A 24,578-nucleotide genomic window follows, 5' to 3' on the forward strand; every position below is an offset into this window, starting at 1 on the left:
ATACTCCTACTGATTGATACCTTGGTTCTCAAACTGAGGAAAATAATTACTGCTACTGTGCTGCATCACCCTTTCTTCTTCAAGGGAAAAACCAATGCAAGCTCAAGAGGTAGCAATGGGCCGCGCCCCATGGCGGCAGGGAAATGTGCGGGACTGGGCCCTGCTGACATAGAGCATCGACCCACTTCCCGCAACGAGGAGAAGCCAACCGAGCAACAAGCCCCTCGAGCGCCATGACCCTGCCTCACAACCAAAGAGGCTCACTGCAAGCACACTGAGCTAAGTATCTAAACCGATCAAAAGCAAAAGTACTAACAAAACGGGCGATCGCCCAAATCCATTACATGCCCGAAGGGCCCTTCCTTGTTTTCATGGACGCAGGGTCAGGAGTAAGGAGGAGACAGCTAGCGATGAAGGTCCCAAGGGTGCTGCCGCCGCAGACGTCCGACGCCCGCGCCCCGGCACTTAGGCCGTGCCCTCCTCCTCCTTCACGTGCGCCACATGAGCAGACGAGAGGCACCGCGCGTGGGGGCCTCCCACTATGGTCCGTGCGCGGCGGCGAGGTGGCTCGTCATAGCTGTTGTCACTCGGGCTTCCTCCGGAGGGGGTGTCGCTACTTCCGGAAGCGAGATGCCCACCACCGGAGGCGGGCTCATCTACAAAATCACCGCGGCCAGCGTCCTTCGGGCAGCAACCTAGACGCTCGCCGTCGTCCCCAAAGAACTTCACGAAGAGCGTCACCTCCCCGTCATACTTGAAGTGGAGGTAGCGCCTCCCCTTCAGGCCTCGAGCGTGGGCAAACGTCTACCACCCGTGGTTCAGGTATACGTAGCCGTGCGGGGTGACCTCGACCTCCACCCAGGAAGCCCCACCGCAGCAGACGTCGGCCTGCAACCGAAGGCCTGAGAGCCCGCCGGTCGGCAGCACCATCCCAAAGAAGTTTGGGAGCTGAAACCATGCGACTTCCGGCCCATCCACCCACATCAGGAACTCCATCGCTATGTCACCTGAATGTAGCCGCGCGCGCGGCGGCCAGGGGGGCACCATAGACCTTCTGCCTCGGCCACTGCGGATGGCCGCGCTGACCGACGCCCCACCGACGCCGCCGATGCTGATTCCAGGGCGGGCGGAACCACGGCCGCGCCCACCGGATATCGGTGTCAACACCACCGCGTACTTCCGAGGGCGACGCGGCCCCTCTTGGGTGGCGGGGCGGAGAAACCTTCCCCTTCTCGTTAGCAGAATACCTCCTCACCGGTGCCATGCTGAGGGGGTGGAGGGCTCGAAGTGTAAGATGACGAAGACGGAGGCAATGTGGCGCTTATCGCCCTCGTCAGGTCAAATATATGGCCGAAGGCAGTCTGGTGTCCCTCCGCGTTCTTGGGCCCACATGGCTCATGAGGAAGCGCGCCCGCATGGCGTGCGCAGAGGTGACGTCCCCAAGGAGCAATGATGGCTGGCGCAGCGCCCACGCGTCACGTCAATTTGACCCGGCGCGTCTCCGAGTGCCTCGGGAACTGGGGGTGTTGCCACTTGGCTGCGTGGTGGACGTGAAACCTGGTCCAGAGATTTTTAGGGCCTGCGAAGCTTCAGACCGCCCTCAAGGCTTCGCCAAGAAGCCAGCCCAGGCACGCCTTGTGCTCGAGGGCTACTGTCGGCATTCTGGGAATGGGGGTACCCAGACCTGCCTGCATGCGGCCTAGGGTTGGCCCACTTCATCGACCAAAACCAACAGGCTCGGCACCACTTAAGGCAAGGCCCTCGTGAGGGGCCAAGCCTCGCGAGGAGGAACAACATAAAGAACCGCACGGGCCTTCTCAGGACCCCTCCCGAGCGACGAATATTCCGAGGCGAGCCCCGGCCTCACGAGTCGAGGATGACGTAGGGGCAGGACACGCGAGCAGCAGACATCGGGACGATGCAGTTCCCCTTTTTGTGCAAAGGGGGCGTGGACGCATGAAGGTCTCCAAGGCATCTCCCAAAGGTTTTCATTCTAGTGCAACAAGGCCACCACCGCCCGCCAGCAGGACGGACGTCATCCCTGGACCTGTTCCTGCTGCGCTGACATCCACTTTGCGGGCGAAGACCCCTTTCGGACAGGGGAAGCACGTTCCCATGTTCCCCTTTAAAATTGGATGTTGTGGAATCCCTTCCCGCAGAGACGATAGGGGAAGAGGAACGGGGCTGCCACTATATATAGAGGGTAGGTTACTTCTTAGAGGGAGATCCGATTCATTCATTCGGCCACTGGCACCACACAGAGGCCACCCAGCCTCCGGAGGCCCTCGAACATTGTAGTAGTTCATCCACCAACCTCCATGAGAGGCAATCCACCAAAGCAGGAGTAGGGTATTACGCTTCTCAGCGACCAGAACCTGGGTAAACTGCCGTGTTCTGTGTCTTCCTCACCATCGAGTGAGTTCTCTGCCAATCCCAAAGAGAAGAGTGTCACGCGAACTAAGGCCGTTGGGTGGCCTCCGCACGCGCCCCTGCATTCGAATCTTTAGGGTTTTGCGGAGCCCGAAATCCGACAACCGCATATTTGGTTTTATCATAAAAATGAATGGATTATGTTGAAGAAGTACAACCCCCTCACCCCTTAATGATTATTATTTGAGCATTTATTTATTATTACTCTTCTGCATCTTGCAGAATGCTACTACGTGCTGAAGCCACACACATACACAAATCATTCCTTGAGAGATTGTTTGTTTTGCAAGCACCTAGTGGTGTAATCTCATGAATCAAGTAAGATTCTGCTATTTTTCCCAAAGAATTGTGTGATGGTACCTTTTCCCCTTTCCTTGCTATAGCTACTAGATGTTTTTTCTTTTGAGACAAGAACACTTACTTTTGGCCTTCTTGTACTGTCGTGTTGATTCCTAATTTAGGAGGGAATATGGACTGTGGACTGCTTTTCTTGTGTTTGCGGTGCATTTGTTGTTACCCTTTTCAGGTAGAACAACAAGAAAGATCCATATGTCATGCTTAAAATCAAGTACGTATGATATTTGATAAGACATGAAAGAGTCTGTCTATTGCAGGTGAGCTAGCGCTCCCATTGTCAACAATGTTGGCTGTCGGTGTTCCTCCTTACATGGTGGTGAATATCAGGTGTGAAACATCCTTGCCATTTACAAAGACACTAGCTGTACCGCTAGTCCGGCTGCATATGTTAGGTTCTTAGCTTTTCAGTTTATATCCTGGACTCATGGTTGTTACTTTTACCTCATTCTCCTGTAATTATTCTCGTGATAGTATTCTCCGTTCTTCTCTGAGGATTGGTCTGCGTGAGGATTGAACATGTGAATTGATCTGGCATCAATTAAACGTTTGTTGATACTCCGATCTCCGCTTCTCTTCCTTTGCATAATTATTCTAGTGATATCGGGTAATCCTCTATCTTCAATATTTTTTTCTTTTGATTTCATCTAAGTGGTAGAATTTTGTGCTCCCATCTACAGGTTTAGATTCATGTCATGATCTAAAATCATTGGGTTCTAGATCAGCGGTCTATCCATGGTGGCTAGGCTCTAGATTTAAATGGATGTGAGACCTATACTCCAGCTCAAGATAGAGAATAAGTGTGTTGCTGTCACCACGAGTTCCACCTCGGTAAGGGGACGTGGATTTATTTATACATAGTCCCGCGCTCTCCTGCTTACCCTACTGTTCTTCACAACTGAAAGGACCTGAATGCAACCATGAATCTGTTGTTGCTTCTGGTAGGAGATCATCATGCAAATCATTGGCTGCAGGTGGTGGCGTTCTGATGCAGGGCATCCCATGGTCATCCTCATCGATATTTCATCAACACCTCAAGATCCAAGTGGTCCTATGACAAGAGCTCCCACACGTGCCATTGCAACCAAGGTGACATCTCTCCTTAGTGCATTCCCGTTTGATACACTTGAGACATGGATGCTAACTGAAGCGGAAACTCTATGCATGCTTAGGTACCATGAAAACTACGCCCAGAATGAAGGCCAAGCAACCATGAAGGTCGATGCAAATACGGACAAAGGGAAAGCCCAAAGGAAGGCGCTAAGGCCTCCCAGCGATCGGCCATCCAACCCCGGGCCCGGATTTCCGGTGCCGCTAGTCTAGAAGCCCAAGCAATCTAACGCTAAAGCAGCCGGACATCCAACACTTTCCTCGAAATCTGGCCTCAACCCAGAAGTCCAGCGTGTGCCCTGTCCAGAACCACATGGAAACGACTCCTTCGGCCCCGGACATCTGACCAGCAGCTCGGAGATTCTACACCTCGTGAATGGCCAGACATCCGGCCCCCAGCCCGGACATCCGACACCTCGTGAATGGTCGAACATCCGACCCGAGGTGGGACATCAGGCGCGTGCTTGTGCGCAGGAACGGACCTGAGGCCCATGTAGCCCTCTCTCTCGCATTCAACTCACCTAAAGCTATATAAGGGACCCTGCTCCTCCATCTAGGGCTAGCTTACATTTGGATTTTCATTAGTTGAGCATTGCTCCTTCCACTTATTCCTTCTCCATGGAGATGACCTGTGTGTGAGAAGATCCAAGTGGATGTCAAGGCCCGTATCACAGGGAAGATCCTCTAAGGATTCAAGGCCCCATCTCTCTGGAGTGAGAAGACTATCTCGTTACTTGTATCCTGTGTTTAACTCGGTTCGATGTATCCTCGTGTGTTTCTATGGATCTAGCGAATGTGTGATTGGAGATTGTTCTTGATAGTTTGTTGGTTTCTCTTTGGTTTTCTATCTTTCCCCCTCCTTGTGTGAAAAGATCGACACCCATGGGTTGGACCCATATCATCTTGGTATCATGAGTATCATGAGCCAGGTTGATTCACACCTTAGAGCCTCATTCCCCCATATGCCAGCCAATTTTTGTTTGTTTTGACCTAATTTTGAAAATCCTCACAAAAATAGCCATACCAAAATTTCTTGGATTCGTTGGATTGAGGATATTTTGTTGGTTTTGATCCGTGGATTTCTTGGTTGACAAGTGGATCTAGCTTTTGCCATCATCCCCAAAAATTTCTTCGCAAAATCGCCCCATTTTTTGGAAAACAAATCATGTTCATCGACAAGTTTGTGAGATTCGATCTAGATCGCGCTACCCGGACATCCGGTCCGTTGGACATCCGGCCCAGTCGCAGCATGATAACCCACAAGTGTAGGGGATATTTTGTAGCCTTTTTTGATAAGTAAGAGTGTCGAACCCAACGAAGAGCTAATGGTAGAATAAATATTATCTCAAGTTCTACCGACCACCGATACAACTCTACGCACGCTAATGCTTACTTTACCAAGAACAACTATCAAATTACTTTGCGGGAATAAAACTAGAAGTACTTAGTAGGTGCAATAGATAGGTTTGCAAGAAAACAAAAGTTATTACTGCTTTATATAATTATTAATTTACTTAGTTGTTCAGTAGAAGGCTTTTTATAACATAAGAGAAAGATTGTCCATAGGCAATTGAACATAACATGATAGGTACTTATCACATGCAACAAGGGAGATGCATACGCTAACACACTTTCTGTACTTGGATCATATGCACTTATGATTGGAACCCTAGCAAGCATCCGCAACTACTGAAGATCATTAATGTAAAACCCAACCATAGTGTTAAACATGAAGTCCCCTTTACTCTCATTTGCAAACAATCCCCTTACTCGGGTGTAAGTTTATGTCACTCTAGCCATCCACTATAACCGAATTATGAACATATTGCAAACACTCCAGCGGAATTCCCTCACGTGTATGCCTCGCCAGGGGGGGGGGGACCTTAAGACATCACCATATCAACATACCACAATTACATCATACCACAATTAACCCATAGGACATTATAGATCTACTCGAACATCATAGGATAGCCACACATCATTGGATAATAATATATAGCATTAAGCACCATTTTAAATAGAGATTACAACAGGGAGAAGAGGGTTTACACCGCTGCATAAAGGAGGAGAAAGTTGGTGGTGACAGCGGAGATGTTGTTGGTGTAGATCACCGTCATGATGGTTGCCTCGACGGTGCACCGACGCCATCGAGAGAGAGGGTGGGAGATCCCCCCTCCTTCTTATTCTTCCTTGGCCTCCTACCTTGGTAGGAAGAGGGTTTTCCCTCTGGTCCATGGCTGTCATGACTCCCGGAGTGCAGCAGCCCCTTCGAGATTGGATATGTCTCTCTCTTTCTCTCGTGTTTTCTCGCCCTTCACCATTTATTAAATATCCAGAGATTCGTAACTTAGACCAGGCTGAAATTTTGAGGAGATTTTTATCACGAAAATATCTTTATTGCGCCGAAAGTAGAGCTCCAACCGAGATAATGGGTGACCACAAGGCATCAGGGCGCGGCCACCCCCTGGTCGTGCCATGTTGCCTTGTGGGTGCCTCAGACATCGTGTGGCATTGATTCTAGTTCCGAAAATTCACATATATCCCAAAACAAATTCTGTAAATTTTTATCACGTTTGGTCTACGCTTGATATGTAATTTCTTTGAAACAAAAAACACACAAAAAATAGGAAATCACACTCGGCATTGGATAAGTAAATTAGTCCCAAAAATAATATAAAATGTTGCCAAAAGTGTAAGAAATTTTGTAGAACATTGACATGTAACAATCAAATATCATAGATACGACGAAGACATATCAGCATCCCCAAGCTTAATTCCTACTCATCCCCGAGTAGGTAAATGGTAAAAAGATAAATTTTTGATTTGGAATGCTACCTAACATAGTCTTGAACAAATGTCTAATCATGGCATGAGTATTAAGATACAAGTGATTCAAGGCAATAGTCTATCATTTGACAAAAAGACATCCATACTGAGGTTTACTAGCAAACAATTATGTCCAAAATAACGATGCTACAGAACACTATCCCTAAAAAATCATATAGCCTGTCATGCTTGGTCTTCCTAGCATAAAGTTAAAATCATGAGCACCCCGGTGTCAAACCAAGCAATTGGATCGTACTTTTTAACGTGCTTCAACTTTTTATTACTCACTCAATACATGAGTGTGAGCCATTGATATAGCGTAAAGTAGGAATATAATATGGTGGTAGGTTTCAAAGGGTTAAAATTGGAGAAGAAAGTCTCGCATCAACTAGGCGTATCAATGGGCTATAGAGATGCCCATCAATAGATATCAATAGGAGGATTATGGATTGCCATGCAACGAATGCACTAGAGCTATAAGTGTATGAAAGCTCAACTGAAGGTAAGTGGGTGTGTATCCAACTTGCTTGCTCATGAAGACCTCGGGCATTTGACGAAGCCTGTCATTGGAATATACAAGCCAGGTTCTATAATAAAAATTCCCACTAGCATATGGAACTAACAAAACAAGAGACTCTCTATATGAAAAACATTGTGCCACGTTGAGGCACAAGTGTGGTAAAGGATAGTAGAAAAGTCCCTTCTCTCTTTTTCTCTCATTTAATTATTTGTTTTTTATGGTGGGTTCTTCTTCTTTTTTTTCCTCCCCCATTTTTTTATGGTGGGCTCTTTTTTCGCCTCCAACATTATTATTTTTGGTGGGCTCATTTGGCATTCCCAATTTTTTATTTTTTTCGTCCTGAGTCTCATCTCGACTTGTGGGGGAATCAAAGTCTCCATCATCATTTCCTTAGTGGGACAATTCCCTAATAATGATGCTCATCACACTTTTATTTACTTACAACTCGATATGAAAACCTATGAAACAACATGACTCAATATGAATGCCTCTGGGTGTGTACGAGATGTGCAATGATCTAGCTTAGCAAAAGATATAAATAAAGGGCAAGCCATGGAAATATCAGGCTAGCTATGTGTAACGACCTAGATGCGTTACTATCCTTATTTGGGGGCGAGGCCTCAATAGGGAAAGGGGCGCATCTAAGCATTTCTCAAGTACAGAATCATTGCATTACATATAAGAAGGGATGAGTATATGAGTTGGCTTACACTCGCCACAAGTTAAGTCTACAAATCCACTCAACAATTTATACAAAAGCATCCATAAGACAGGGTCCGACTATGGACAAGAAAAATAGCAAAATAGCAATGATCTGTCTCGCTAGGCCCAAGAGACGACCAAGGTCCTCTAATCGTCGGGGTACGTCACGTACATACGCCCATTTGCCTTCGTCGAACTCCGACTGCAACTGTGTAGCATCAAAAGCTTCTGTTTTGCGGTACCTGGACTTGTGGGGTGGTAGTAATCTGTGAGCCACGAGGACTCATCAATCTTATGACCGTGATAGCGGGACTAACTAAGTTGTTGGGTGTGGAAGGTTAAGTGATTGAGTTTGCAACAACACTAAGCATGTATGGTGGCTAACTTACGAGAACATGAAGTAAATTGAGTGGTCTACGCATGACGGTCGTGAAATAGTAATAATCACTAAGTGATCCTAAACACCTACTTATTCCAGTCATAAGCCCACCATCTTCTCGGTCGGAGAAGGAGCTTCGAAGGAACCAATCACGGTCATGCACACAGTTGGCAGGTTGTAGTTAAGTTATTTCAACTTATCTCAAATCGGGTGTTAAACATAGTTTCCACGTTGCCACATAACCATGGGCACGACTTTCTGAAAGATTTAACCCTACACGGGTGCTCCAACTAATCCATCACAAATTACCACAAGCTGCATAGAAAGCCTCGATCACGGAACTCGTGATCCCCTCGTATTCCTTAGTGGAAAACCTCAACTCTGAGATAGCCCAAAGTACCACTGAAATTCAGATGTGTCGTTAAGGTAAAAACAAGTCCAGCTAGACCACCCAACGTGTCGATGTACCCAATAGGAGCCGTGTATCTCGTTCTCACGACACAAACGGATGAGCGCAACGTACGACATCCTGATAGAGATTTTGCAAGTTTCTCTGGGTTGGCCCCGCACATGACTCTAGTTTGGACCAACACTCATGAGGAGCACTGCCCGGGGGTTGATTAATTATCCACGGGGTAGCTATTCCCTATGTTTTTTACTAAGTTGTTAGCAAATGTGGCACCAAAGTTGGGTCTTGCCAGACAAGTCTTGAGCCAAACCGATTTATCAAGGGGGTCCCCATAACAACCCCAAGCGTGTTAGGAGCACTCAATTACAGAACATAACACCGGTAGCCGAAACTAAGGCGACAAAGGCGGAACAAAACACCCACTAAAAGGCCAAGCCATTCGCATTTTACCAAGTATATAGGTGCATTAATCAAATAGCATTAAATAATATGATAATCAAAATGCCCATGTTATCACATGGACTAGCCTACACCTGCAACTAGCAATGCTATAAGATGGTTGAGCAAGCGCTATCTTAGCGAATCTATGTTTTGCTAGGAGGTGAGGGTTTAGAGGTTTTCATGACAAATTTTGGAGGCTTAGTATTCAGGTTGTAGGAAGCAATAATTAACAATGGAAACGATTCATCTAGGCATAACCAAATTAGAAACAATATCAAGGTAACAATCATTTTACATGTTGGATCTTCTGACTGATACAACTCTTGCTCTTCCTGAACGTGCGCAACAGAATCCTCACACTCGTTCTCAGCACCCGATACTACTTGTCATGGTTTTGTCACGGCAGATGTCCTCGTGAAAGGACTTAGTGTTGGAGCCATCGCACCTTGGTGGCGACTCAAAGGGGTTGATCGGGAGCGAGACAAAGATTTACCCAGGTTCGGCCCCTCGTAAGGAGGTAAAAGCCTACGTCCTGCTTGGTGTTGCATTGATAGTATTTCGATTACAAGGAGGGCGTAACTCGCCTGACCTAGCACTCGATGATTTCTAACCTATCCTCTCCTTCCCTCGGACTCGCCTTTATATACAGGTCGAACCCTTAGGGTTTACAAGAGTCCTTGTCTTTACAAATCGTGATTCTTTCTATCTCTAAGTCGCCATCTTTCCAAGACTTGGAGATCTTTCCAACGATGGATTCTTCCCAAGGATCTTGAACCGCCATCTGGCTTCCGGCCTTACCAGGTCAAAGCGCGAATCACTTAAGGATGGGTCGCCAGCTTGGTGACCCGACCCAACTAGGGCGGGTTACCTAACAGATAATATCCCCAACATTAGGCCCCAGATTGACTTGAGCTTGTTCACGACAATATTCTTACCTAGTTAGGGGCGACTCATTCCACTCCTATTATGCACCATACATTTAAACCGCCATCTGTTGCGGAGATACCTAAGTCGCCGAATCACTTCTTGTTGGCATCATCTTATCCCTTTAATCTCGGAAGAGATAATGACGTAATACCCAACAGATCCTTTGGCATAAATATCCCGAAAATTTTGGGCGCCATCATAGAAAATCTTTATCCCATTGGCAGTTCCCGCGCGTGGCGCCTTGATTCCAGCGCCTGACCTAATAAATAGGCGGGGGGAAGAGACATGGCACATTTCCACCTACCCGTCTTGTCGTCCCCTTCTTCCTCGCCACTGTACCGAGAACTCCGTCGTCGCCCGAAGACCTCCGTCTCCGGCCGCTGCATTCGACGCATCCCGACGCCAGCTAAATGCGCAGCACTCGCCGTGGATCTTCCTCGGTCGCCTCCAGTCATCATCACCAGGTTAGTCCTCCGCCATTAGAGGTAGTTCTTAGCCCTTCGAAGTTCATGCCTGTCGGTTTCTTAGAACACCTTGAACGCCTCCTCAATCGCTGGTTAGTTCATGAGGATGACAGTAGGCACGGTAGCATCAACCAGACCAGCTTTGGTTTGAAGATCTAGAAAGGTCTTCGTCAGATCAGCTTCACTGTTTTTGCCCTAGCCATAGGCTGTTTTTCTTTATCCAGGATTTTTCTCATTCATTTTTGCCTGCTCCGTAGATCTATATGTTACTGCCTGTCGTATGAAACCTGTTTGTAGATCCATACTTCACCATTTTAGCGAACATCTCTGAAGCTCTAAGCCATCTCTCTTAAGCAGTAGGAAATTCATAAATCGCCCTGGTATTCTGACCCGACCCTTTGTTGGCGAGTCAACAAACTCCCTTGGTCACCTGACAAATGTTTGGCGAGTCAATGGATCTTTTAACCATTTAGTAAGCGCTCGGCGAGTTTATTTACCCGTAATTTCTCCCTTTGTAGTATGGGTACCGTTTTCAAAGCCGATTGGCTCCCGACCAAATTTGATGAAGCTCTTCTCAACAACTGTGTGAAGACGGGGAATCTTGACCCAAAAGAGGTTATCGGTTGGCGTTCCGGGTTTGGAGAAGAGATTCCCAACCTGAAGGAAGGGGAAATAGTTGTTTTTGTTGAGCACCTCGAACGGGGATTTAAGCCGCCAGGATCAAAATTCCTCAGAGACGCCATGACCTTCATGAATGTCCGCCTCCAAGACTTAGGGCCTAACTCGATGAGCAATTTATGTCAGTTCCAAGTGTTCTGTGAAGCCTACTTGCGGATGGAACCTTCAGTTCCTTTGTTCTGGTATTTCTTTCATTTGAATCGCCAGACAGAATTTTCCAATGGCCCTAGCTTGGAACTTGGAGGCGTCAATGTTCAACGCCGCAGGGACAGTCCGTTCCCGTCACTCGCCATGCCAAGCCATCCCAAAGGCTGGGGCGAGTCTTGGTTTTACTGCCAGGAAACTTCTCCTGAGGGTGAAAACAAGCTCCTTGGCTATAGGGAGGAACGCCTTCCGACAAACTTCAAACTCCCAGAAAAGCTTACTGAAGAAGAGGAGTCAGATTCTATCCTAGTGCTATCCGAGTTAATATCTGTGACGAACAACGGTCTTACTGCGGTCGATTTGATCCGCTGCTGGGTTGAATGGCGCATCCTCCCCTTAAGTCACCGAGATGGCTTAATGTGTGAGTTTGATTGCACCTTGGACCATCCCCAGTGCTACTTCCGTACAGCACTGACAGAAAACGACATTTTATCCATCATCAAGAAGTTGACCGGCGTGCCCTTGGCCAAGTGTGGTCAAATAGGTCTTAAAGCATTTTGCAAGATCAACCCGGCGCCAAAGGTAAATAACTTAACCCGCCTTTTCTTTATTTCTTCCGACTTACTTGAATTATGATCCTTATAATAAAAATGCCATTTCAGAAAGGCGACAAATTCTGGTCAAAGAGGCCGAAAAAGATGGCCCTGAAGCAAGACAAGCCGCCCCCAAAGAAGAAATCCAAGGGCAAAGGAAAAGCCACCGTTACTGAGCCGTCTGACGCAGATGAATCCCAAGTTGGCGACGTACCTTCAGTGGTAAAAATCAATCTTCTTTGACTCGCCATTCATTGTTATAGTTTTGTGTTTACGCCTCCGTATCTCTTGTGTAGAATGAGGACAACGAAAGCCAGGAAGACTCCGTAGAGGTAATTTATGTTTCCTCCGACTCATCTTCTCCTCCACCTAAGCCGGCCAGGTGGATTTGTGGGAAAGTTCCCTTCTCTCACCCAAATGCTTGTTTGGATCCTAATTTCCTTCTGAAGAAAACGCAATATGCTTCCAATCAGAAAACTCGGAGTCATTCTGGAGACTTGGTGTCCGGGTTACCAACGAAAACCAAGAAGAGGCAGAATGAGGTATCCTTTTAATAGCATCTCTTTTCATTTCATTTTGGATCATATTTATAACTCGCTCACATCTTGAGGTGTTATTTTTGCAGAATTCTCCTCCTTCATCAGGCGACTCAGTAATGTCAGCCCTTCCACCGATGATCCGCGTTCCAGGGTATGTTCTTATAATACTTACATTGTCCTGATGATGATAATGTTAGTTTTTAAGCATACCCTTTTTTTAAGGCACAAGCGAAGAAGAGGAAAACTGGCAGGTCAACTTCCATTACCGCTCCAGAACTTATTGAAAAAACGGCGCCGATTCAGGATAATCCGGCCAAGGATAAATCTAAAGATCAAGCGGATCTCCCAAATTCGCCCAAGGAAGGCATGGAAACGCCCAATCCGCCGAGTCCGTTGAAAACGGCAGAAGATCTAGATGTTGTGATCATTACTGGCACTCGCTTCTCTAAGCCGACCTCAGCAGTCTTGTCGAAGCATGTATCATCATCAGCTCAACCTTCTATTGAACATGAAATTTCCAAGGCTAAGCTATCCCAATATGAAAATCTTGAATTCAGAGAACTTTGCTCCGGCTTTGCAAGTCGCCTGGAGGCGAGTTATGAAATGGAAAGAGTCTGCTCCTTATGATGAAAAACAGACATGAGGTACGCCTTATTGCATACTATATTATCCTCGTTAACCCCCAAGGGCCGGGTCATCTGTGAAAAGATGAGCCGGGTCTTGATAGTAGAAGAAATCTTTCGACCTGTAACCCCCAAGGGTTGGGTCATCTGTGAAAAGATGAGCCGGGTCTTGATAGTTGAAGAAAACTTTCAACCTATAACCCCCAAGGGCCGGGTCATCTGTGAAAAGATGAGCCGGGTCTTGATAGTAGAAGAAAACTTTTGACCTGTAACCCCCAAGGGTCGGGTCATCTGTGAAAAGATGAGCCATGTCTTGATAGTAGAAGAAAAAACTTTCGACCTGTAACCCCCAAGGGCTGGGTTATCTATGAAAAGATGAGCCGGGTCTTGATAGTTGAAGAAAACTTTCGACCTGTAACCCCCAAGGGCCGGGTCATCTGTGAAAAGATGAGCCGGGTCTTGATAGTTGAAGAAAACTTTCGACCTGTAACCCCCAAGGGCCGGGTCATCTATGAAAAGATGAGCCGGGTCTTGATAGTAGAAGAAAAACTTTCAACCTGTAACCCCCAAGGGCCGGGTCATCTGTGAAAAGATGAGCCGCGTCTTGATAGTTGAAGAAAACTTTCGACCTGTAACCCCCAAGGGCCGGGTCATCTCTGAAAAGATGAGCCGGGTCTTGATAGTTGAAGAAAACTTTCGACCTGTAACCCCCAAGGGCCGGGTCATCTGTGAAAAGATGAGACGGGTCTTGATAGTTGAAGAAAACTTTCGACCTGTAACCCCCAAGGGCCGGGTCATCTGTGAAAAGATGAGCCGGGTCTTGATAGTAGAAGAAAACTTTCGACCTGTAACCCCCAAGGGCCGGGTCATCTGTGAAAAGATGAGCCGGGTCTTGATAGTTGAAGAAAACTTTTGACCTGTAACCCCCAAGGGCCGGGTCATCTGTGGAAAGATGAGCCGGGTCTTGATACTGTATAATTTCGTCTAAAAAATTATACATTAGCCCTCAAGTGTCGGGGATGTTGCTTGCAATAATTCTGAGACTTGCCCTTTGATAATATATTTTGACAGGAATCTCTTGCCCAAGCTGAGTCAGCATTTGGCGACTTGAAGAAAAATTTAGCTGATCAGCAAGATGCACGGGCAAAATTAGAAGAAAAATATCAAATAATCTTATCTGAGATGGAGAAGCTGAAAGCCGCCTTAAAAAAGGCTGAAGCTGATCAAGATGCCATGGTAAAGCGAGCAGAAAAAGCTGAAGCTAAATTGGATACCGTGCAACAAGAGCTGGCCGGCTTAAAGCAACATATCTCCAACATGGAACAAGCTGTCTTTGGTAAGAAACAAGGGCCTGACCTTGCACTTTGTAAATAAATAACTTAGCATGAAGAAGTTACTGACCATTATTACCCCTTATATAGGTCCGAGAGCCGCCGACCTTCAGAATGACTGCGTCCTGATGCTGAAGGCGATTTACACTTTAACAGAACAACCGTATACCGGAAGCATGCTGACCGTGAAAGCAGTGATGGGTGCCAAGGAACCCATAACATCAATCAAAAAGATGCTTGGCTGCTTATCTACCCTTCCACCTCAGATCGGCGAGCTAACCCGGTCAGCTGCCCGAAAGGGGGTGCTAACTTCGCTGAGTCGGTGCTTGGCGTATGCTCCAGAATTAAAACCCGAAGAAGTAGCAGCAGGCTTTCCCCAGCTCAAGGACGGCGGGTCAGAATTTTCTCAAGAGGATTACCAGCGCGTTGTCAAAGAATCCTGCTTGGTGGCGACTCTGCTTGCAGCAAGCTTGGATTTATCAAAGTATCAGGCTGCCTATGAAGATAAGAATAAGAAAGTTAATCCGCCAACCTTTGTGACTACCAGCTTGACTCAGCGTCGACCCAAGAACCCCTTTGATTTGGAGGTGGATCTCTCATCAGTTCTGAGCGATGAAGATGAATTTGCCGCCTTATCCAAGTGTAACTGGGTATTGGGCGACTTGCAAATTGAAGTCGGTTAGAGCTCAAAGCAGGCTGACCCGGAGACACTAGCAGAGTAATCCTTCATGGATTTGGCCATCAGAGCCATGTAATAAGTCATTCGTAGAAAACAAACCTGTCTTGTGATATCTTTAAAACCCTTGTGTCGCCCTTAAGGCGCCTTATGATGCTTAACCTGCCCTTAAGGCGTTTTTATGATGCTTGACCCGCCCTCAGGGTGTTTTATAATGCTTGACCCATCATGGCAATAATGATTTCAATCCTCAACCTGTTAGGCTTAAAAACATACATCAAACCACCTGAGTGAGCAATGGATGATAAAATAATAACTGACTCCAGATGTTAAGGTGAGTCGGAAAAGTTTGAAAAACCTTGTGGAAGTGCCAGGAAGGTAAAGGATAAAAATTTCATCGGCTCATTCAAGTCGCGACAGGATAGGACGAGTTATAAACTCAAGTGCTACCCAAGGGAGACTTTTTGTATAAAAAGCTCAAGTATTTAGACCGGCTGATCAGGCACGAGTCAAGCTTCAGTGAAGCAGGTTCACTGAACCAATGGTTTCTCTATTTTCGATGTGGGGCGCTAGCCGGTACCAGACATGTTTTAACCAAGGCGAGTTCAGGGTCCATAAAGCGGAGTAACTCGCCAAGAGTTCATGGGTCCATATGGCGATTCGGCCAACACACAGTCCGGTATAACCATTTGTAATGCGGTAATTTTTCGCAGGCCAAATGGGTAGTAAGGCTGATCTCAGCGAGAGAAGCCCCCAAGTGACCTATGATTAGGGGATAAACCGGTCATAGGATTGTAGAAGCGTATACGCTATTACCACAAAAGGACTTGGGAACAAATGGCCCCCAAGTAAGCCGGCCTAATCCAGAGAATCATATAAGGCGCCTATGTTTGAATCACGCGCTTGTAGCGACTTTGATCCTCTTTGCCTTATCGATACCCAGTTTTGTAATCAGTGCATCATGGCAACTTATGCTCTCTGGTATGGATAGCATCCATGCTTGGGCGACTTGTTGAAGAGAGAAATAAAAGATCCATACTTTCAATAAGATGAAATAGCAGGAAAGCCCCCGAGCTTGGGGGCATCAATTTTATTGCTTCATAAAAAATGAAAAACTTACAAAAAGCAGAGCTAATAGCTCAAGTGTAATAAGGCCGCAAGTGGGCTATGTTCCAGGGGCGAGTTGACTCAGCCTCCATGGTTGGCCAATCAGGCCGAAGATCCACCAGATAATATGACCCGTTGCGAAAGCTTTTGCTGACGACGAACGGTCCTTCCCATGGTGGTGATAACTTATGCATGCCAGTGCGATCTTGGATCAATCGAAGCAGTAAGTCGCCCTCCTGAAAGGTTCGGCTCTTGACCCGGCGGCTATGGTAATGCCGCATGTCCTGCTGATAAATCACCGATCGGGCGGCAGCCAAATCGCGTGCTTCCTCCAAAGCGTCCAAAGAATCTTGTCGCGACAACTCGTTGTCCTGTTCCACGTAAGCAGCAACTCTGGGCGAGTCATGCCTAATGTCAATGGGAAGAACAACTTCTGCTCCATATACCAGGAAAAAGGGAGTAAAACCCGTACAATGGTTTGGGGTGGTCCGGATGCTCCATAGTACTGAAGGCAACTCCTCAACCCAACACCCTCGGGTGCGTTCCAGGGGAACCATAAGTCGGGGTTTGATTCCTCGCAGTATTTCCTGATTCGCCTGTTCGGCCTGCCCATTAGATTGTGGATGAGCCACTACAGAAACATCAAGCCGGATGTGCTCACGATGGCAAAACTCATGCATCGCACCTTGTGATAGATTAGTGCCATTATCAGTAATAATGTTGTGTGGATATCCGAATCGAAAGATCAATTTTTTTCAGGAACTTGACCGCTGTCTCCGCGTCACAAGCACCAACAGGTTCTGCTTCGACCCACTTGGTAAATTTATCAACCGCCACCAGGAGATGAGTTTTCTTGTTGGATGACATCCTAAAGGGGCCAACCATGTCTAACCCCCAGACCGCAAAGGCCAAGTAATACGTATCATCCTTAGTTCTTGAGCCGACACATGAGCCTATCGTCCGTAACGCTGGCAGCCATCACATCGATGAAATATCTCTTCTGCATCTGCATGAGCCGTCAACCAAAAGAAACTGTGACGGAACGCCTTTGAAACCAGGGAGCGTGACCCGGCATGATGCCCACAATCTCCGGCATGGATGTCGTTCAGAATCACGCATCCTTCTTTTGAAGAAACGCATCGTTGGAATACCCCAGAAGTGCTTCGCTTATATAATGCGCCATTGATGATGACCATGGATTTGCTCCGACGAACGATTTGGCGAGCCAACACTTCATCCGAAGGTAACTCGCCTCGGGCGACATATGCTAGATACAGAAGAACCCAATCCGGCATAACACGGAGAGCCGCCACGAACTGGGACTTAGGGTCTGGTATTGCCAACTCCTCTTCTGAGGGTAACCTTATGGAAGGATTATGCAAAGTATCCAAAAATACATTGGGAGGAACCGGCTTACGCTGTGAGCTGAGACGCGAAAGGGCATCAGCTGCTTCGTTAAGGCGCCGGTCGATATGATCAACTTGATAGCCATGGAAATGACCCGCCACATCAGACACAGCCCTCCTGTAAGCCTCCATCAGGGGGTCCCGAGAATCCCAAGTACCTGAAACTTGCTGAGCCACCAGATCAGAATCGCCAAAACATCTGACCCGCGTGAGGTTCATCTCCTTGGCGAGTCGCAAATCATGAAGCAAAGCTTCGTATTCTGCGGCGTTGTTGGTGCATGGAAACATGAGTCGAAGAACATAGCAGAATTTGTCTCCCTAGGGCGAGATGAATACCACGCCAGCCCCCAAGCCTTCCAATTGCCTGGACCCATCAAAGTAAATAGTCCAGTACGTGAGGTCGGGCCTGTCTTCAGGAATCTGTAATTCGGTCCAATCGTTGACGAAATCAACTAAGGCCTAAGACTTGATAGCTGTGCGAGGGGTGTATCGCACGTGGTGCGGCCCAAGTTCGATCGCCCATTTGGCGATTCGCCCTGTCGATTCTCGGTTTTGGATGATGTCTCCGAGAGGAGCGGAGCTAACCACCGTGATGGGATGCTCTTGGAAATAATGTTTGAGCTTTCGAATCGCCATAAAGACCCCATAGACCAACTTCTGCCAGTGTGGGTATCGTTGTTTGGAGAGAGTTAGCACCTCACTAATGAAATACACCGGGCGTTGCACCAGATATTCCTTCCCTTTTCTTTCCTTTCGACGGCCACTACCACGCTCACCGCCTTGGAGTTTGCCGCAATGTACAGAAGCATAGGCTCTTTTTCATTCGGGGCGGCCAAAACCGGCGGGTTGACCAACTGCTGTTTCAAGGCTTCAAAAGCTTCATTGGCCTCGTCTGTCCAAACAAAACGGTCAGATTTCTTAAGCAACTGATAAAGGGGAATAACTTTTTCTCTTAGGCGGCTTATGAAGCGACTTAAAGCCGCGATACGATCCGCCATCCGTTGAACTTGATTGATATTTGCTGGTTTCCCGAGCGAAGTAATCGCCTCGATTTTGTCCGGGTTGGCTTCAATGCCGCGCTCAGACACCAGGAAACCCAACAACTTTCCTGCGGGAACACCAAAGACACACTTGGTGGGATTAAGCTTCATCTGGTATACCCGCAGATTGTCAAAAGTTTCCCTTAAATCCTCCAAGAGCATCTCCTTCCTGTGAGTTTTGACCACAATGTCGTCAACGTAAGCGTGGACGTTGCGTCCGATTTGGCCACAGAGACAATTTTGGATGTAGCGCTGGTAAGTCGCCCCAGCGCTTTTGAGCCCAAACGGCATGGATACATAGCAAAAAGCCCCGAAGGGGGTTATAAAAGCTGTCTTCTCCTGATCTTCCACAACCATCTTGATTTGGTGATACCCAAAATAAGCGTCCAAGAAACACAAACGCTCGCAGCCTGCCACTGAATCAATGATTTGATCAATACGGGGAAGGGCAAAAGGATCCTTTGGACAAGCTCTGTTAAGATCTGTGCAATCAATGCACATGCGGAAGGTGCCGTTCTTCTTGAGTACCAGGACCGGGTTAGCCAACCATTTGGGTTTCCATGCGAAGATGTCGCGAAGGTTTACATGCGAAGATGTCGCGATTCTCGCGAATTCTCTCGGTACACCAGGCATGTCAGAAGATTTCCATGCGAAGATGTCGCGATTCTCACGAATGAATTCGATGAGCGCGCCAGGCACATGTCATAGCGATTCTCATGAATAAGTTCAGTGAACTGCTTGGTTGAGTCGCCAGGGACGAAATCCACTATCTTAGTGTCGTCTATTGGTTTGAACTTGAGGGGCGGCTCAGCGTGTGTTGTTGGCTTCTTTAGAGGTGACATGTGAGCTGGATCGACATTGGCCTGGTGGTATTTGAGCTCTTCTGCAGCGCAGGCGACTTCTGCGTAAGCCGCATCCCCTTCTTCACACTCTCTTGCGATCCTCCTATCACCATCAACCGTGATGGGTCCCTTAGGACCGGGCATCTTGAGTTTAAGGTAAACATAACAAGGGCGAGCCATGAAACGGGCGTAAGCCGGTCGCCCAAACAACGCATGATAGGGGCTTTTTAGCTTGACCACCTCAAACATAAGCGACGCACTCCTGTAATTAGATGCCGTTCCAAACGAAACTGTGAGCTTAACCCGGCCTATGGGGTATGCCGATTTTCCTGGGACAATTCCGTGGAATACCGTGCTTGATGGCATTAAATCTTTCTCCAGCGGGTTCATCCTTTGAAAAGTGTCGAAGTATAATATGTTGATGCTGCTACCACCATCCATCAGTACCTTCGATAAGGTATATCCCCCGACCTGAGGAGGCACGACCAATGCTAAGTCGCCGGGGTTATTAACTCTAGGCGGGTGATCCTCCCTGCTCCACGATATAATCTGCTCGGACCAGTGGAGGTACCTAGGGAGTGCCGGCTCAGATACACTGTACGCTCGGTGATTCACCTTTTTATCACACCTGCATGCATTGGTGGTGAAGACGTGGTATTGCCCATTGCTTAATTGTTTGGGATTGTTGCGGAACCCTGTGGAGAAGACGTCATTATCATCTTGCCCTTGTGGAGCCCCCTGTGGGGGTGGCTGTTGAAAAACCCCGGGCGGGTATATCGCCGTTGGTTATGCACTGGATACTGGCCGCTGCTTGGCTGCGAGCCGCCCTGAGCCCCCGGTTCGGGGAAGCCGGCGAACGGGTTCTGGCGTTGATTAGGTGCGCCGAACTGTTCCTGCCGTTGGTCCGGGTCACCGCCTTGTCCTTTTTTGATCGCCTCCGCCCGAAATTCCAACATCACGAAACAGTCCTCCCAGGAATGAGGCGCCGGTCCGTCCGCCATGGCGTGGTGTGGGCAGGGGCCCTTGAGTATCTCGTTATAATTGCGCGGCTTCTTGCCACTGTAGCCCCTCTTCTTCTGGCGCTGGTTGCCATTGTTGGCATTGGTGTTGGCGACTAAGTCCGAGGATTCTTCCTGCTGCCTTCTCTTGCCGTTTGCTCCGTGATTATGGCGAGCACGTCCCTGAAACCGGGTATGATTTTTGGATGACTCGCCTTTCCTCGGCGAGTTGGCCTTGCCACTATCCTCTCCTGGATCTTTGGTGTCGTCCGCCTCGGCGTACCTAGTGAGGGTGTCCATTAATTCCCCCATATCTTGGACCTTTCGCTTGAGTCGCCCCAACTTCTGTACCAAGGGCTCATAGTGGCAGTTTTCCTCCAAGATCAGCACAACCTGAACCGCCGTGATGCCATCTGACGAGTGAATGATTTCCGCGACCCACCACGTCCAGTGGTGGGCCGACTCATCAGGGCGCTGAACGCAGTGCTGTAAATCGACTATTGTCATCGGGCGCTTGCAAGTCCCCCGGAAGTTTTTGACGAAACGCTCTTTCAATTCAGCCCAAGTTTGGATGGAGTTGGGGGGCAAGTTTTTTAACCAAGTACGCGCCGTTCCCTCGAGCATCATTGTGAAGTACCTGGCGCAGATTGCTTCACTTACATCGTGCATGTCCATGGTGATTTCATAACTCTCAACCCATGACGCTGGCTCAAGGTCCGGGGTGTAGTTAGGCACCTTTCTTGGTTCTTTAAAATCCTTCGGCATTCGCTCAGTACGAAGAGCGGGGGCCAAGGATGGCACCCCTACCTGTCTGCCGCCTCCAACAAGCGGCGCTGGGCCGTTTCGATGTCCGGGTGATCCCGACCCGACGGGTCCCGATGATCAGGCGAGTTGACCTGGGGAAAGGGTCCCGGTCCGCTGGTTATGGCGGGCTGGTCCTCTGGCCGACTCCTAGTGCGGCTTGCCTGGGGGGTGGAGTGTAGCCAATCGATACTGTGCGAGAACTGGGCGTTTTGAACCACCGCCGTCTTCAACATCTCAATGGCGTTCCTTGCTTCTATTTCAGCCGGGGTGTTTCCATGAATCGGAAGGGACTCTAGATGGCGAGTCGCGGCGAGGACGTTGTCCACTGGGTTGGAAAAGTGACTTCGAGGTGTGTGGAATCAAGGGACGCGATCGGCAGCTGGCTGAAGCGGCGGGTTTGGTGGCTGGCCCGGCCCTCCTCCCGGAGCGTCTCCTGCCCCGGGAGTTCGTGGGGTGTCGAATAGGCGGGTCGGATTGAGACCAGGGGGTAAATGCCCCTGGTGCCTCCGCTAATGGACGGCTTCAGATTCGTGTTGATGCCTCTCGAGCCGCCAGTTTTTGGCGTTCAGGCGAGCTATCTCAGCGGTGATTTGAGCTTGCCGGGTCTCGATCCTGGCGGTTTCTACTTCAGCGTCTCGCTGAGCCTTTGCCACCCCATCTCTTAGCTTTGTTAATTCGGCGTTTATCGTGTCCTGGTTTTCTGCTGTTACAGGGGTCGCCATGAGCCTCGTTATCTCTGCCGCACAATCCACCAAGACCGCAGCTGGGCTTCTGGATGTTTCGCCAGTCCCGTCGTTGCCTGCCGGGTTTGGCGGGGGTTGAGTTGCCCCTGCCATGTAAACGGCAATCTGACAGCGGGTCCGGTCGAGAACCTCGGGATCCATTTCTAGTGATAGGCCTCCGAGGCAGCCCCCATGTAGAGACTGAATTGAATCTGACTCGCCCATGGACGATTCGTCATCAGTGTTGACCGGCGTGGTCTCCTGAGTCACCGATCGTTCTGGTTCCTCAGATCCCTGTGTGAAACCAACAAAGACCGGGCAGGTTAGATTTGGCATCGCGATAGGGCGGACGTACCTGGCCGGCTCGACGATGTCGGCGAGGATGTCCGGCTCAGGCATAGGTGATCCAAACATGCTGATGAAGACGTTGATCTTGTCGAAGGGGATTCTGTAGCCGGTTTTGATTGAATAGGCCTCGGGCCCCCACAGCAAGTTATTGATGTAGTACTTTCCGCGGCGGCTCCGAGTCATGAGCCCCGCCGCTTAGCTCCCAGACCCTGGTAGGGATCCCTTTGAGAACTCAACTCCACCGTGCGTAGGCCCCACGGTGGGCGCCAACTGTCGTGGTTTTGTCACGGCACATGTCCTCGTGAAAGGACTTAGTGTTGGAGCCATCGCACCTTGGTGGCGACTCAAAGGGGTTGATCGGGAGCGAGACAAAGATTTACCCAGGTTCGACCCCTCGTAAGGAGGTAATAGCCTACGTCCTGCTTGGTGTTGCATTCATAGTATTTCGATTACAAGGAGGGCGTAACTCGCCTGACCTAGCACTCGATGATTTCTAACCTATCCTCTCCTTCCCTGGGACTCGCCTTTATATACAGGTCGAACCCCTAGGGTTTACAAGAGTCCTTGTCTTTACAAATCGTGATTCATTCTATCTCTAAGTCGCCATCTTTCCAAGACTTGGAGATCTTTCCAACGATGGATTCTTCCCAAGGATCTTGAACCGCCATCTGGCTTCCGGCCTTACCAGGTCAAAGCCCGAATCACTTAAGGATGGGTCGCCAGCTTGGTGACCCGGCCCAACTAGGGCGGGTTACCCAACAGATAATATCCCCAACACTACCCAAGGAAAATATACATCCAATGAACACCCAACAAGTAACAATGCTTCAAACAACATGATGCACGAGTGTGGCATGAAAGAAAACATGGCATAGCTACAGTAGTCACCTTTCTCATGCATTTATTAAGTTGTTAGTATTATGGACATAATCTTAAGTTAACTTATTTTGACATGCATTAACATGGCAGAAATGGATGCATCATGATAAATCGGTGCAAAAGCATATAAAGAACATAACGAACCGAGTTATGGATCTCTCAGAACTCACAAAACAAGATACGAAAGGCTACGGATGCAAACCAGCAATATACGAGAGGCTATAGGCATTTCCTTGCTATTCCAAGGTTGCCAGAGGACTGGGCATAAAATTCTAGGTGGAATAGACCTAAAAATCATGCAAATCGATCAAGCACAACTCACATAATGCCCAAAACAAAACAACAACCAATATGTCCATAAACATCAACACACCACTTTGAACATGTGCAAACTAGTAGCTACAACCACTTAATGGATTCAACCAAAGCATGAGTATTAAGCAATCAAAGGTCACAACAACACCTTACTAACAACAATATAGATAGGTGCATAAATCAATGGCAACCAAGATGTAAACATGGCAAAAGAATATCACATATTAGGACTTTGTGAAAATCACAGTCTCCACTAGCAGTTTATACTCTGGTAGCATGTTGACATCAAGAAAAAACTATGCTACAACAAGTTTCATGGCATGAAATTTAGCAAGGTGATAGATGACAACGTATACTACAAATCACTAGCACCGAGCATGAGCTAAAACTCCACAGAACACTTGGTAGCATCAATTTAACATGGTATGAAAATAACTACAAATTCTCAGACTTCGTCAAAATCACAAAGTGGAATTGTAGCAATTTATATCAGCATAGAAAATTTGACAGTGAATAACTCTATGACGCAAAACCCTATTGGCAAAGTTGTGGCACCAAATTGTAGAGGATATGAAGCGCGACAAATAATGGCATTTGACCAAACACAAAGGAGCAACATATCCATGGGAACCATCATCACAACATGGGAAGAAAATAACAGACTCCAATACTTAGAAACATTTAGCATGTGAATCTGCAATAGTTTCTTAGCTACTTTTTAGCAAGAAATCCACTCATCTACAAGATTATCATAGCAAAGAAAAACACCAAGGCCTAGTTCCCACAAAACACTAGCAGTTTCATGTTGACAAATTCACCAAAGCATGCATGAGTTAAATACTACAAAAATCACAAAATGCCACATCATCACTAGCACTAAGCATGAGCTAAAACTCCACAGAACACTTGGTAGAATCAATTTAACATGGTATGAAAGTAACTACAAATTCTCAAACTTAGTCAAAATC

The sequence above is a fragment of the Hordeum vulgare genome, chromosome 4H (genome assembly GCF_904849725.1).
Source record: "Hordeum vulgare subsp. vulgare chromosome 4H, MorexV3_pseudomolecules_assembly, whole genome shotgun sequence".
Lineage (NCBI taxonomy): Eukaryota > Viridiplantae > Streptophyta > Magnoliopsida > Poales > Poaceae > Hordeum > Hordeum vulgare.